The sequence below is a fragment of the Triticum dicoccoides genome, chromosome 1A (genome assembly GCF_002162155.2).
Source record: "Triticum dicoccoides isolate Atlit2015 ecotype Zavitan chromosome 1A, WEW_v2.0, whole genome shotgun sequence".
NCBI lineage: Eukaryota > Viridiplantae > Streptophyta > Magnoliopsida > Poales > Poaceae > Triticum > Triticum dicoccoides.
In genome coordinates this window covers 202,918,298-202,933,182 of record NC_041380.1, presented here as the reverse complement: position 1 = coordinate 202,933,182, position 14,885 = coordinate 202,918,298, and the positions used below count along the sequence as shown (strand labels likewise).

General features: G+C 41.9%; 1 long non-coding RNA gene across 1 annotated transcript; it reads left to right on the top strand.

The window, feature by feature from the left end:
• Window positions 1-12,642: 12,642 nt before the first annotated feature.
• LOC119278017 lies at window positions 12,643-14,033 on the top strand. Its single transcript, XR_005137465.1, has 3 exons — window positions 12,643-12,756; window positions 12,966-13,573; window positions 13,890-14,033. It is a non-coding gene; the product is annotated as an uncharacterized LOC119278017 (long non-coding RNA).
• The last annotated feature ends 852 nt before the right edge of the window (window positions 14,034-14,885 follow it).

Below are 14,885 nucleotides of genomic sequence, written 5' to 3'. Positions count from 1 at the left end.
TGGGGATGTGCATATCCCGGTTGAGGTAACCTAGTGTTATTCAAAATTTCTCCGGTTTCATGCGATTCGGAATGAGTTTGTTAACAAGACTTGATCAACCTTGTTATTGGATTCCTTTTGATGAGCATGAGATGGATGAAGTTAGAAAACACAACTCTCTGTACCCTCTTTTTACTTTCTGTTATTTAGATTAAATAAAGTAAAAATAGTATTTTCTGTCTGTTTTTTGAATTATCCATGCAATAAAAAATACCCCAAAAATAAAAGTTCTCCAAATGCCCTGAAAATGAAATATAATTTTTTCTAGAATATTTGAGGATTTTAGGCACTGAGAACACAACAGGGGGAGCAGCCACGTGCCCATGAGGGTGGAGGGCGTGCCCGCCCCCCTGGGCGCGCCCCCTGCCTCGTGGACCCCACGTGGGTCCCCTCCATTTATCCTTGCACCCACACACTTCTTCTTGCTCCAGAAAAAATCACTAGCCAGCTCAAACCCGAGTTCTTGCTCATTTGCTGCCATTTTCGATCTCCCTGCTCAAAGCTCCTCTCACAAAACTTCTTTGGGGGATTGTTCTTTGGTATGTGACTCCTCTAATAGTCCAATTAGTTTTTGTTCTAGTTCTTTATTCATTGCAATTTTTTGCTGCTTAGGTGACCCTGTTCTTGAGCTTGAATGTCAAATTTATGTGGTCAAAAGTAGTTTTAATGCATGATATAGCCTCTAGGCACTTGTAGGAGTAGTTGCTATCAATTTTGTTGAGTTTGGTTCACTTTTATTTTAAGTTACTAAAAATTTCAAAAAAATTCAGAGGAAGAAATATGTTTAGGAAAATGTACCAAGGTGGTTCCTCAAGGAAACAAGGACCCAGGCCCGCAGTACGCGAGTCGGACAATGAACTACTAAGGGAGGCTCAAGTGCGGCCTTGTGAATGGCCGTCAGAGGGCTTCATGGTTCGAGCAGGAATCAAGGAGGAATTTGACGCATATGTGCATAATGCTGATCTTGAGAGCTTCGAGGCAGATAAGTGTCGTCAGTACTACTACCTCACTGATTCCCTTGTGAGAAGGTTTGAATTTACATCATCACGCAATTCTCAAACTGTCCTGTTTGATCTTTATGATAAATCTTATACCATGGACTTAGAAGATTTTAATACTGCTTGTAAACTCCCAAAGTGGGGTAATGTTAGTGAACCTCGTAAATCTGAATATAAGGATTTTCTTGCTAGTATCACCGTGGGGGAATCTAGGGAAATCACGCAAGCTATCATAGGGAGCATTCATTTTCCTGCTATACATTATTTTGCTCTCTTTATAGGTAGATGCATAAATGGTAAGGATGAGGCATGTCACATGTGTGTGCCAGATCTTAGTGTTCCCAAGAGTGATGTATTAGGAGATAGACAATATAACTTGGGGGCCATTGTTGCATGTAGGTTGCATAATAACAAAATTAATGGAGATTTCTTTGGTGGAATTATGCAACCCGTTTAGCTGATTTTCTTGAGATACCCATTCATGGATATGATATTGAGTTGCCTCCTGCTTATTTAGATTATGATGCTATGGTTCGTCATCAGTTCGTTGAGAGGAACAATCAGTCCCTCCAGTACCGAGTAATCTTTGACAGATGACGCACCTATCACATCGCTCTCCCTGCTCCTACTTTATTTGACTTTTAGGCAAAAAGGAGATATGTTATAACCAGGGAGGAGGCGGATGAGTACGAGAGGAGGACGGAGGCAGCCTGCCTCCAAGCTGCAGCTCTTCAGGCAATAGCTGAAGCATCTCAGTACGACCACAACTTCAATTTCGGCTATCCACCAGGCCATCCATGGGCATAGACCAACTTAGGCCAAAAGTCTAAGCTTGGGGGAGTATGTATTTCTCACCGACGTTACATTCATGTTCACACACTCATGCCCATTGTCGGTGCTCATACTTTTTCATTGTATCATCCATGCTAGTTTAATTTCTTTTTAAGCTTTCTTCTTGTGTGTTTGAAAAACCTTAAGAAAAAACCAAAAAAATTTAGTTGTAGCTTTTAGTTAGTTTACTTTCCATGCCTGTAGTAGTAGTAATTAAAAATAAAAACCAAAAATATTTCTCGTTCTTCTTTTGCTTGTTGGGAGCTTTCCCGTATAAATAGTTTTTTTTATTTCTTTTCTTTGGGGTTGAGAGGAGAAGACCATAATGAAAATGTTGAGTGGCTCTTATATGCATTATTGTTGATCTAACAGAGAACCCGTATTACCTTGTCTTATCTCTTGAATTGAATGCTTGCAGATTCTAGCTTAGTCCAATGCACATGCAATATTATTATTATCCACACTATTTGGTCGTGCAAGTGAAAGGCAATAATGATGATAAATGATGAACTGATTGAGATGTGAAAAGCTGGTATGAGCTCGACCTCTCTTGTTTTTGTAAATATGATTAGTTCATCGTTCCTGATTCAGCCTATTATGAAAGAAACATGTTTGCGATGACAATTAGAGATTGTAGTTGCTTATGCCATGCTTAATTAGCTAGGAGTTTATAATGGTTTGCCTTGCGTGCCAACATGCTATTAAAATGGTTATGATGTGGTATGATAGGGTGGTATCCTCCTTTGAACGATTCGAGTGGCTTGACTTGGCACATGTTCACGCATGTAGTTGAAACAAAATCAACATAGCCTCTACGATATTTATGTTCATGGTGCATTATATCCTACTCATGCTTGCATTCGATGTTGATTAATTTTAATGCATGTTCATGACTGTTGTTGCTCTCTAGCTGGCCGCTTCCCAGTCTTTTTCTAGACTTCACTTGTACTAAGCGGGAATACTGCTTGTGCATCCAATTCCATAAACCCCAAAGTTATTCCATATGAGTCCACCATACCTTCCTATTTACGGTATCTACCTGCCATTCCAAGTAAATTTGTATGTGCCAAACTCTAAACCTTCAAATAAACATTCTGCTTTGTATGCTCGAATAGTTCATGTATCAACTAGGGATGTCTGTATCCTCCATGCTAGGCGGGTTATTCTCAAGAGGAGTGGACTCTACTCCTCATTCACGAGAAAATGGCTAGTCACCGGATGCCCAGTCCCATGCTCAAATCAAATGAAAATAATTGCAAACTAAACTCCCCCAAGATTGTTGTTAGTTGGAGGCACCCGTTGTTTCGGGCAAGCCATGGATTGATGCTTGTTGGTGGTGGGGGAGTATAAACTTTACCATTCTACTTGGGAACCGCCTATAATGTGTGTAGCATGGAAAATATCGAGATCTCTCGGTTGTTATGTTGACAATGAAAGTATACCGCTCAAAATATTATTCATCTCTATTTCAAAATCGAGCTCTAGCACCTCTACAAATCCCTGCTTCCCTCTGTGAAGGGCTTATCCACTTACTTTTATGTTGAGTCATCATCCTCTTATTAAAAAGCACCAGTTGGAGAGCACCGCTGTCATTTGCATGTATTACTGTTAGTTTACATTAAGTATGACTTGACTGGATCTCTTTTACCTTGAATTACAATGTCTAGTCAGTCCTTGATCTTTAAAGGTGCTCTGCATTTATGTTTATCGGTCTCGGAAAGGGCTAGCGAGATACCATCTTGTTATATCATATTATGATTGTTTTGAGAAAGTGTTGTCATCCGAGATTTATTATTATTTCTCGCTAGTTGATTATGCCATTGATATGAGTAAACATGAGACCTAAATATTATTGTGAATATGGTTAGTTCATAATCTTTGCTGAAAACTTGAATGCTGGCTTTACATATTTACAACAACAAGAGCAAACAAAGTTTGTAAAAGTTTTTCTTTATCATTTTCAGTTTGTCAACTGAATTTCTGAGGACAAGCAAAGGTTTAAGCTTGGGGGAGTTGATATGTCTCCGTCGTATCTACTTTTCCAAACACTTTTGTCCTTGTTTTGGACTCTAACTTGCATGATTTGAATGGAACTAATCCCGACTGACGCTGTTTTCAGCAGAATTGCCATGATGTTATTTTTGTGCAGAAATAAAAGTTCTCGGAATGACCTGAAATATCAACGAAGATTATTTTTGGAATATATAAAAAATACTGGAAGAAGAATCCACGTCAGGGGCCCACACCCTGTCCATGAGGGTGGGGGCGCGCCTACCCCCCTGGGCGCGCCCCCCTGCCTCGTGGGCCCCCTGACGCTCCATCAACCTCAACTCCAACTCCATATATTCGTGTTTGGGGAGAAAAAAATCAAAGAGAAGGATTCATCGCGTTTTACGATATGGAGCCGCTGCCAAGCCCTAAACTCTCTCGGGAGGGCTGATCTGGAGTCCCTTTGGGGCTCCGGAGAGGGGAATCCGTCGCCATCGTCATCATCAACCTTCCTCCATCACCAATTTCATGATTCTCACCGCTGTGCATGAGTAATTCCATCGTAGGCTTGCTGGACGGTGATGGGTTGGATGAGATTTATCATGTAATCGAGTTAGTTTTGTTAGGGTTTGATCCCTAGTATCCACTATGTTCTGAGATTGATGTTGCTATGACTTTGCTATGCTTAATGCTTGTCACTAGGGCCCGAGTGCCATGATTTTAGATCAGAACCAATTATGTTTTCATGAATATATGTGAGTTCTTGATCCTATCTTGCAAGTCTATATTCACCTATTATGTGTTATGATCCGTTAACCCCGAAGTGACAATAATCGGGACCATTACCGGTGATGACCGTAGTTTGAGGAGTTCATGTATTCACTATGTGTTACTGCTTTGGTCTGGTACTCTATTAAAAGGAGGCCTTAATATCCCTTAGTTTCCAATAGGACCCCGCTGCCACGGGAGGGTAGGACAAAAGATGTCATGCAAGTTCTTTTCCATAAGCACGTATGACTATATTCAGAATACATGCCTACATTACATTGATGAACTGGAGCTAGTTTTGTGTCATCCTATGTTATAACTGTTGCATGATTGATCGCATCCGACATAATTATCCATCACTGATCCAATGCCTACGAGCTTTTCATATATTGTTCTTTGCTTATTTACTTTTCCGTTGCCAATGTTACAATCACTATAAAACCAAAAATATTACTTTTGCTACCGTTACCACTACTATCATATTACTTTGCTACTAAATACTTTGCTGCAGATATTAAGTTTCCGGGTGTGGTTGAATTGACAACTCAACTGCTAATACTTGAGAATATTCGTTGACTCCCCTTGTGCCGAATCAATAAATTTGGGTTGAATACTCTACCCTCGAAAACTGTTGTGATCCCGTATACTTGTGGGTTATCACTACGCGCGTATGGGGTGTGAGTTATCCAACCTTGTAACCCTGTCTATGGTTGTCATGGGCCTCCTTCTATAGATCAAGGGGTCACCATAATGGCAAAGTAGCTAGTATGCACTGATAAGATAGCAAGCAGTGCTATCATACCTAACTCTGCGGGCTGATAGGGCGCATTAAATGCATCGCTCAACATCACATCATTGGTTTCCCATCAAGGCTTGTCGGGTGATCTTGCCAGCTCCACGCCTGCTCGCTTGACACGTCGCTGGACGGGTGTCATCTGTGGGTTTTTCCTGTAGAGAGAGGCTACCATGTGGCAAATGGCTGCCACTTGGTCACTCTATGGCTTGACACCGCACTGATCGACGACGTGGGTCATGGTGGAGTGGTTGGTGAGGTGGTCTTGTCTTTGTGAGTCTCGGCAGGCCCTGCCGGGGCACCTTGGTTGTCTCCTTCTGGGCGTGGCCTCACCCTTTTCCGGGCTCACCTGCCCGGCGAAGGAGGCCTTTCTATTGATGGTATCTTGCTTCTCTCGCTCGACCCTGGTCCTCTTGGTCTGTATGTTGCTCCTTCGAATCTCTAAGTCCCTTGAACTCCGACTTGGGTTGGTGCCTCAATCTTGTTCCTGTGCCTGTGCACAGTCTAGGCAACAGACCCAGGGTTTGTTGCACCGACACCGGGTCTATTTTCCATCATATATTTTTAGATCTATAAACCAAAAAACCTAGAAATAACTTGCTACAATTTATTTAGTTTTACGTTTTAGTAATCTTTTATACCTATCTCTATCAGATCTCACCATTGCAATTGACCGTGAAGGGATTAAGAACCCCTTTATCGCGTTGGGTGCAAGTGTTTGATTGTTTGTGCAGGTGCATAGATTGGAGACTTGCTTGTACCTCCTACTAGATTGATACCTTGGTTCTCTAACTGAGGGAAATACTTATCTCTACTTTGTTGCATCACACTTTCCTCTTTAAGGGAAAAATCAATGCAAGCTCAAGAAGTAGCAATGGTGATGGTCTCGATTTCCCCCTCCGAGGGGGAAGTTCCCCCGGCGGAATCGCTTCACCGGAGGGAAAAAGTGCTCCTGCCCAAGTTCCGCCCCAAGACGGCGGCACTCCGTCCCAAAAGTCCTCTCTTTATTATTTTTCTAGGTCAAAAGACCTTATATACCAGAAGATGGGCACTAGAGGTGGGCTAGGCTGCCCACCACCCACCAGGGCGTGCCTGGGGGGGCTGGCGCGCCTTGGTGTCTTCTGGGCACCAAGGAGCCCCCCTCTGGTAGCTCTTTCCTCTAGTATTTTTTGTTTACTCCGAAATAATTCTCCATAAAATTCCAGCTCATTTGGAGATGCGCAAAATAGGTATCTTTGACATAGCTTTTTCATGTCCAGAATTCCAGCTGTCGATATTCTCCCTCTTTGTATAAACCTTGCATATTATGAGAGAAAAGGCACTAGAATTACTCCATAAAGTGTTATAATGCATTAAACACACTGTAGATAATAGTAGGAAAACATGATGCAAAATGGACTTATCATTTATTCACTTGCCATTGCACGAGAGAGGCTGATAATTGGGATGCCTAGTCCTATAATCAAAATGAAAAAAAAACTCCCCTGCAAAGTTGTTGGTATGGAGGGCACCCGTGAATTCGGCTAGCCATGGCTTGTGATTGTTGGTTGAGGGGGAGTTAAATTTACCTTTTCGCTTGGGAACCGCCAATAATGTGTTTAGCATGGAAGATAATGAAAATCCTCGGTCATAATGTTGACAAGAAAAATACACCTCTCAAAATTATATTCATCTATGTTTTAAGCTTCGGGCTTTGGTACCACTTCAAATCCATGCTTCCCTCTGCGGAGGGCCTGTCTATTTACCTTTATGTTATTTACTTTTATTGTTGAGTCATCACCTTCACATTCAAGCACCAATTGGAGAGCACTATTGTCATTCTTATGCATTGGGTACAGTTAATGTTGAGTGTGACATGACTGGGTCTCTTCTACCATGAATTACAATTTTTAGTAGTTGCTTGAACTTCAGAGGTGCTCTGCATTTATGTTTTGCTGTCTTAGAAATGGCTAGCGAGATACCATGTTATCATATTATATCATGATTGTTTTGACAAATTGTTGGCATCCGAGATATCTTATTATCGCTCGCTAGTTGGTTACGTTATTGGTATAAATAAATGTGAGACCTAAGTGTTAGCATGCACATGGTTGGTTCATAATCCTTGCTGAAAACTTGAATATTAGTTAAACATATATATATATCAACAAGAACAAAAAGAGTTTGTAGAAGTTTTTCTTTATCACTTTCAGTTTGCCAACTGAATTGCTCGAGGACAAGCAATGAGTTAAGCTTGGGGGAGTTGATACATCTCGAACGTATCCACTTTTCCAAACACTTTTGCTCTTGTTTTGGACTCTAATTTGCATAATTTGAATGGGACTAACCCGAACTAACGTTGTTTTCAGTAGGGTGTTATTTTTGTGCAAAAAGAAAAGTTCTCGGATCAGGCTAAAAATTTATGGAGATTATTTCTGTAATATATATATATATATATATATATATATATATATATATATATAATTGGGGATCTCGCGGAGTCCAACTCCATAAGTACCATCTCGCGGAGAGAAAAAAATCTGAGAGGAGGAATCATTGCGTTTTACGATACAGAGCCATCCCCGCCTCCTATTCTTCATCGGGAGGGCTGTTCTGGAGTCCGCTCGGGGCTCTGGAGGGTGGAAATCATCATCGTCGTCATCATCAACCCTTCTCCATCAACAATTCTATGATGCTCACCACCGTAAGTGAGTAATTCCTTCATAGGCTTGCTAGACAATGATGGGGTTGGATGAGATTTGTCATGTAATAGAGTCAATTTGTTAGGGTTTGATCCCTAGTATCCACTATGTTCCGAGATTGATGTTGTTATGACTTTGCTCTGCTTAATGCTTGTCACTAGGTCCCAAGTGCCATGATTTCATATTTGAACCCTCTATGTTTTCATGAATATGTTTGAGTTCTTGATCCTATCTTGCAAGTTGTATGCACCTATTACGTGTTATGATCCGCATACCCAGGGTGACAGTAATTGCGATTCTTTCCTGTGATGACCTTTGTTTGAGGAGTTCGTGTATTCACTATGTGTTAATGCTTTGTTCTGGTTCTCTATTAAAAAGAGGCCTTAATATCCCTTAGATTTCCTTATGGACCCCGCTACCATGCACTGGTGTGCGTCAGTCCTAAACAAACAGTTTTTAACCCCTTTCCACGACGACATTTGGAACCATCGCCAAGTAAGTGTGGGCGATAGGGGGGTCCTTCCCACACGACCCAGAAACTGTTGGGGATAGGGACCCTACAGTACTCCTACTCGTTTCTGCTCGCATTGCCATCGCAGTCGGTATTCTGTGGTGCTACGTTTACGATGCGCGGCCCATCACAAATGGCTCACTATTATAGAACATGTATGATGCTCGGCCCATCACAAACGGTTCGCTATTAAGAAGATTAGCTAATCATCGTACAAGTGTCGTACAGGATTATGAAATGTCAGACCGCCGTAACATCGTTGTACACGACAACTATCGCACACACTATTCTGTGATGCAACGTTTACGATGCACACTTCATCAGAAACAGTTCATGGTTGTGAATCGTGTACGATAAGGCAACTAACACAAACGTTTAGTTTGCCCGCACCGTTTGTGATATTGTCTGACATCGCCCACGCTTTGGAAATGGCAACTGTGTGCATGCTTGCACACGTTTCCTCTCTGTGAACCGTCTCGGATTATGGTGTATATCGCAAACGTTTGTGTTTTACCAACCGTGTGTGCCATAACAACCTGGAGAGCGTAATTTCACCATAATTTAATTGCTTCTATTTCCAATTGTACCGGATTTGAATTTGAATTTGAATGTATGCTACAGCTTTATTCATATCAATCAGGTTCAAACAACCAATGCATTATTCGATTCATAGGTACATATGTTCAAGAATTACATAAGAACCAAGTAAAGAATGATGAACCACAGTTGTATACTTGTACTATTAAAGACGGTAAAGAAAGAGGCGAAATATATTCTGGTTGTTGAACAAGGTGAAGCGGAATGCCCATATTGTGCCCTCCTCCATGAAGAAGGCACGCACGACTCTAGTCCAACCCCTTGTGATGGCCGACCACACATCCTTCACGGTCTTCATGAAAACATCTAGATAATCATCGTGTTCTGGTAGAAATACTTTAACCTTTGCATGCCCACCAATCATGTAGTTTGAGAGGTAATCTTGAGTAAACTGCTTTAGCAACCACTGCAAAGGAAAAAGATTCAGACATTGTCATCCAACACAACTCATTATGGTCAGTAAAAAGAAGGCTGCAGAGTTCTTACTTACCATCCTGCAGTTCGCTATTGTCTTGGATAAAGTGTAAAAAAATAGTTTAATTACCATCTTTGGACCCATTTTACTAACAATCTTTATCAGCTTCCTCACTTGATGTTGGTTCATCGATATCTCATTGCCCCATACGCAGAAAGGGTCGAAGTGCGGATCTTTACCAATGACATGTGTACCTAAAAGCACCAAGTTAATATTAGACGCTGAACAACAATTGCACAATGATGTAGTACAACACTCTTTTATAATATGTCTATATACATCCGTATGTGGTAGTCCATTTGAAATATTTAAAAATACAAATATTTCGGAACGGAGGGAGTATCTTATAACATCCAATATACTCACATATTAGATGAATTAACATCTTATATTATGGGCCAGAAGGAGTTTAGTGCATTCTTACAAATTATTGGCTGATTAACTGCTGTTGTATCCATGGGTTACAGTTAGTTTGAGCTAGTTTGGGCTCAAAAAGCCCTAAAGTATATCTAAACATGAGGGCTAGTTTGAGCTAGTTGCATCTATAACCCACCCAAAAATATATCCAACCCAAGAGGTGCTAATTGGAGCTAGTTCTCCTAGTGCATTTATTGTCAATCTAACCCTGCCATCCAAACAACTCTTTGGATGGAGTTAGTTCAGGATTAGTAATGAGCTAGAAACTAACTCTAACCTCTAGCTAAGTTGAGTATCCAAACAGGGTTGTGTTGTTGTTGTTGTTGTTGCTGCTGCTCTTCTACGTATATCTAGACATCATTAGAACATTAATGTAACACTCTTCCTTGTTGCTATGTAGCCTAGGATTGCATATTTAGATATTAAGTACAGTGCATGTTGCTATGTAGCCTCGGATATAATACATATGACCCTAGTTAACCTAACGATAAATGGGTTGCAGATATATTCAATTAAAAGTACGATTCACCGATTAGTCCTTTATCAGCCGTCGGCCTATATGGTACCAGCTACCGATATCCTAAATAGTGAGCAGATATAAGCCATGTGATGAAACTAACCTCGATGGAAAACAGCAGTCGTTCCCAAAATTGTCATGTGTAGGTACATCGAGAAGCATGTTAAGCACAACAGTTCATACTTGCACATATAGAACATCGCGTTGTGAATAACTGGAATAAACAAGGCATTTAAAACAAAACAGAAGCTAGCCAACTCGCTCCCAGAATGCTCCCCCGATTGCAAGCTTCGTCGGCCGTCGGATCTGCCCCTCTGGCTCGCTGCACCGTTGGATCTTCACTTGCAGTTAAATTGTTTTTCACCTCCCAGTCATTTTCCTTGCCCAATGACGAGTGGGCTCGTCTCAAGCTTGCATTGGCTGTCTCAGCAGCGGGTCATCTTCGGGCGGGTGAACCTTTCCTCGCGCGCCGCGCGTTTCGTGGTTGGGGCGAGGAGCCCATTGGACATAACCGCACCAAACCCTAGCCCCCCGTCCACAGCCACCCGCTCCTTCTCACAGCCGCCGCACCATTCCTCCCTTCCGCCCCCTCCTCCTTCCCAGATCCCCACCACGGCGCCGACCTGCAGGCAAAGGGCGACAGCGGTGGCACTTAGTTAGATCTGTAGGAGAAAGAAGATGAGAGGGAGAGAGAGGAGGGAGAAAGAGAGGAAGAGGAGAGGAGGCATGGTGTCGGATGGGAGAGTGGCCAACTCGGCTCGCGTCGGCTGGGGTCGCACCCCTCCCCGAAGGGCGGCGATGATGGAGGGAGCCGCAGGCACCATCCAGGCTCCCGACCGACGGACTCGCTGGGTCGCCGCCCCTCCCGTGCGGCAGGGACATCCACGGCGGCGCGGGCTGTGGACCAAGCGGCAGGGACCGTGATGCGTTCCGGTCGAGGGATTGGTCGGGCCGGCGCGGGATCTTAGCCGCCGTCGATGGATTACTCGCTGCTTGGCTACCTGTTGCTTTGGATCCGGTATGATCCCCATCTCTCTCTCTCTCCAAGAAAAAGCTCTTTATTTGAATGACCAAGAATCCATGGTGTGCTCCTGAACTGCAAGGAACACTCCACTATGAAACTCACTTAAGCAGGCTGATAGATGATACCTTGTCTTGAGCCTATTTTCTCAAAATAATGAGAGGCTGAATGATTCAGACACAGGCTGAACCATCTTTCTCACCTCATCATTTTGTTACATTTGATTGCAACCCAAACCCTATGTTGAATCAGGCGAGCTCTCGTTGCCGGATCACTGGCCAATCGTCGGGTTGGCGACCACGTCAGTTCCGCACCGCTGCCAGCGAGCGCTATTCTGTTGCCTTGGATTCGGGTGTGGCGTTGGCTGGGAACCGTATGGTGTTTGTCTGATGTGTCGTCCGCATCGTGGGGGTTTGGTCGGTTGACTCCAGGTATGAGCAGCTCCTGAGCTTGATGGCTGGATGTGTGCACACATGTAACGGGGTATCATGGTCATGTTGCTTGGTGTGCAGAGGCAACCTCATTTTTGGACCAAAAAGAGGGGCGATGACGACGATGACTGGCTGAAACAATCATGTCTTGAGCAATCAAGACAGCCTTGGCTTGTGGGACTAAACAGAGCTGAAAAAGTCGGTGTCACCGTTGGAGTTGCCCTTAGAGCCTACCCTTACCTCTGTTGTAGCCTGCTCAATTTTATTTCCGATGTTGGATGATTTGTGCCTTGGACGGTCGCTCAGATGAGTGATACTCTGGGACCAGGTCTATTTCGCCACACACGAACCCATTGACCTCCCATGTTCCTGGGGAGCGTTGCATGTCGGAAAAGTTAGGGTTTGTGTCACACAAAGTTCTGCATTGACACTTAGAAAGCAAGTGAAAAGCGATATGCCATTTTTTGAGGCTACCTACAATCCCGTTAAAAGGCAACTGCTAAACACTGAAGGGCAATGGAACTCAATTTGTCGGTATCGCAGTTTGATAAATTGTATTAGTGGTATTTCTTGGATTTATATAAGAAAAACAAAAATAGCTACCTTTGTGTGAATTACAGTGCTAATGATGAGTTCTTTGTATCAGACATGAATGGACAGATTCAAGATTTCCTTTCACCTAGGCTTGGTTAGTTGGCCACTTTAATTCCCACTTTCTGTCATGTAATCTTGATGTCGATACTTTGACATTACATACATAATACGATGCATAATGTAGAAGTTACTAATGGTCAAAAAAAATCTGGATACGACACCTGCTTACTCCTATTCACATTATGTAGAAGTTGCATAAGGCAGAACAAGACTAAGAACATTTGTCAGTTTTTTCATGTGCAGGTTCAGCAGCGGGCAATGCTCAAGACAGAGTTGGGCGCACATCATATATATACATATGTTGTCGTGTATTAATAAATGGAGATGAGCAGAAGTAGAGATGAGATATCTATCCGACTGTCATCCTTCCAAGACTTGGGTTTGTCATCTCTGTCAGCGTCCGCCTCCGCTTCCTTCGTTGGTTGTCGTTTCTTTGTACACTGCTGTAGTTTAGAGATCATAATATATTTTCCATGGATACAATTGAATACGACACCCAATTTGCTATATAATTGTTCAGCTCTCTATCATAGCGATTCATACAAAATATCATGCATAGTGGTCCCAGCTTAAGTAGAATATAACCATTGGATTGTTCAAACTTTGCTCGTGTTTCGCAGGGCACCATAACTCTAATCCGACATGAGTAGTGCAACCACGACAGTGAGCAGTGGAACCGCAAGATAGAGATAGATACAAGTAGAATATAACTGATCATATTTCTAAAATGATCACACTACTTATGGTGCCGGAAGAGAAGGCATCAGTGATAGTGGGCTTGGTGATGAGGGCATCAATACGAAGAGATTAATTCACAACTTTGTTCTTGATAGGTTGTACAAATATACAAGGTACTATTGTTTCCTTTTATGTTTAAATAGCTTTGTGAGTACAATTATATGAAAATTCTGCGATTCATGGTGCGGAAGCGGGCATCTTTGTTTTCCTGACCAAAAATACTTAGCTTCATGCCTCCATGGTATAATTTAGAGGCACAGTCCAATGAGAGATTCCCACTTAGCTAGCTAATATATAACATTTGACGGTACTGTCTTGTCTTGTAAATACAAAATATGCTACATGAGCATTACTTTTATTTTGAATTTAATTTTGTGTTTGAGCCTCTTTTACATATTAAGTGTAATATCACAGACTTTCTTCTTTCAGGGTTAACTGGCCATGCAAAAACTGTTGTGAGGCATTAAATGGTACTCCCTCTGTAAACTAATATAAGAGCGTTTAGATCACTATTTTAGTATTCTAAACACTCTTATATTAGTTTACAGAGGTAGTACTATATGTTTTTGGCTTGCTTTTGTTCACTTTTGTCCTTTCCAAAGTGGAATAAGAAAAGAAAGTCAAAACAGGCTCAACCATGACTACTCTGCTCTTGTGATCACCAATTTCTGCTCCATTGCGCACAAGAAAGTAGTGACTATTTATTTGCTTAAACAATATGTCCAGCGCTGCCTGTCCTGCTAATATTCCTTTATGGATGTATCGCACAAATTTCAGTTATTGGATATGAAATGTACGTTCTCTACTCAGAGCTTGGTCCAATGGTCAATGTAGCTCTATGTTGTGCTATCTTGCTATTGGGCTCTTTTTCATTACTTAAAATGGTCAGATATCTCTGATGTTAAATTCGTGGTTGATTGCTTATATCCAAAATAACTATGTTAGTACACTGAAGCCAATTTCTACATTGTTAGTGAAGTTGGCCAAATTTAGTCCAACATTTGCAGTATGTATCTTCTTCTGCTATCAATGTTAATTCTGCCATAAGCATATTACTCTCCTAGCATTTTTTTCTTTCGATGAAAAACAGACACTTGTTCAGTTTTTTACTACATAGAAAAAGATAAGTTCAATTTGGTTTCTAATGTTCATGTCGGCCTTTGCCTAAGCAAAAAAAGGTAACCAGTTTATATTGTAATGTGGTTTTTAGTTTCTCTTTGATTCAACCTTTTTTGTGTGTGATGTCTAACTGTTAGATTGTCTGGAACATCTCGGAACAACCTTTCGTGTCCCTGATATTATCTCGTTTCCTGCACAATATTATTTTATTTGCTTTATCTGCCACCATGAATTCCTAGACTTCCTTTCTCTCCTTCCAATTGACATTCTTAGATGTGATTCTATTAGAAATTTTGTGCCATGACA